This window comes from Cebus imitator, unplaced genomic scaffold (genome assembly GCF_001604975.1).
Source record: "Cebus imitator isolate Cc_AM_T3 unplaced genomic scaffold, Cebus_imitator-1.0 Scaffold87, whole genome shotgun sequence".
In the NCBI taxonomy this organism is placed as follows: Eukaryota; Metazoa; Chordata; class Mammalia; order Primates; family Cebidae; genus Cebus; species Cebus imitator.
The window spans coordinates 4,254,451-4,256,506 of record NW_016107402.1 but is presented as its reverse complement, the minus strand read 5'-3'; positions in this window follow the sequence as shown (position 1 = coordinate 4,256,506).

Genomic DNA, 2,056 nt, shown 5'->3' with positions numbered 1-2,056 from the left:
GAGATGTAGTTTCGCTCTTGTCACCTAAGCTGGAGTGCAATGGTGCGATCTCGGCTCACTACAACCTCCACCTCTTGGGTTCAAAGGATTCTCCTCCCTCACCCTTCCCAGTAGTTGGGATTACAAGCACCTGCCACCACACCCAGCTAATTTTTGCATTTTTAGTAGAGACAGGGTTTCACCATGTTGGCCAGGCTGGTCTTGAACTCCTGGTCTCAAGCGATCCACCCGCCTCAGCCTTCCAAAGTGCCAGGATTACAGTCATGAACCACTGTGCCCAGACTGAAGGCTGTTTCACCTACATTGAAAATATGTTAACTGGGTGTGGTGGCTCACACCTGTAATCCTAGCACTTTGGGAGGCTGAGGTGGGCAGATCGCTTGAGGTCAGGAGTTCAAGACCAGCCTGGCCAACATGGTGAAACCCCGTCTCTACTAAAAATACAAAAATTAGCCAGGCCTGGTGATGCATGCCTGTAATTCCAGTGACATGGGAGGCTGAGGCAGGAGAGTCGTTTGAACTTGGGAGCCAGAGGTTGCAGTGAGCCAAGATCTCACCACTGCACTCCAGCCTGGGTGACAGAGCGAGACTCTGTCTCCAAAAAAAAGAAAAGGAAAGGAACGAATATATGTTGTTTAGTGTAGCCAGCTGGATTATTGCTGAACCTTCTCCGTCAGCACTTGCTGCTTCACCTTGTTTTTTTTTTTTTTTTTTTTTTTTTCACCTTTTTTTTTTTTTTTAAGATGGAGTCTCACTCTGTCACCCAGGCTCCCGTGCAATGGGCAATCACGGCGCACTGCAACCTTTGCCTCCCGGGTTCAAGCGATTCTCTTGCCTCAGCCTCCCGAGTAGCTGGGATTACAGGCGCCCACTACTATGCCTGGCTAATTTTTGTATTTTTAGTAGAGACAGTGTTTCACCATGTTGGTCAGGCTGGTCTTGAACTCCCGACCTCAGGTGATCTGCCTGCCTCTGCCTCCCAAAGTGCTGGGATTACATGTGTGAGCCACCACAGCCATACTTTTTTTTTTTTGAGATGAATTTTCGCTCTTGTCACCCAAGCTGGAGGGCAATGACACCATCTAGGTTCACTGCAACCTCCGCCTCTTGGGTTCAAATGATTCTCCTGCCTCAGCTTCCCAAGTAGCTGAGATTATAAGCATTCACCACCACACTCAGCTAATTTTTTTGTATTTTTAGTAGAGACGGAGTTTCACCATGTTATGCTGGTCTTGAACTCCTGACCTCAAGAGATCCACCTGCCCCGGCCTCCCAAAGTGCTGGGATTACAGGCGTGAACCACTGCACCTGGCCCTGGCAACTTTTTATTTTTGTTTTTTAATTTTATTTTTGAGATGGAGTCTAGCTCTGTTGCCCAGGCTGGAGTGTAGTGGTGAGATCTTGGCTCACTGCAACCTCTGCCTCCTGGTTCAATGATTTCCCTGCCTCAGCCTCTGCAGTAGCTGGGAATACAGGTGAATTCCATCACTCCCAGTTAATTTTTGTATTTTTAGTAGAGACAGGGTTTTACCATATTGGTCAGGCTGGTCTTGAACACCTGACCTCGTGATTTGCCAGCCTCAGCCTCTCAAAATGCTGGGATTAGAGGCGTGAGCCGCAGCTCCCGGCCACTTTTTATTTTTGTAGAGGCAGGGTCTCACTATGTTGTCCAAGCTGGCCTCTAACTCCTGGACTCAAGTAATCCGCCCACCTTGGCCTGCCAAAGAGCTGGGATTACAGGTGTGAGCCACGGTGCCCAGCTGTACCATATTCTTGTCATTCGTGTGTTCACTGGAGTAGCATTTTTAATTTCCTTTAAGAACGTTTATGTCGCCGGGCGCAGTGGCTCACGCTTGTAATCCCAGCACTTTGGGAGGCTGAGGTGGGTGGATCACGAGGTCAAGAGATCGAGACCATCCTGGTCAACATGGTGAAACCCCGCCTCTACTAAAACTACAAAAAATTAGCTGGGCATGGTGGCGCGTGCCTGTAATCCCAGCTACTCAGGAGGCTGAGGCAGGAGAATTGCTTGAACCCAGGAGGACTCCGTCTCAAA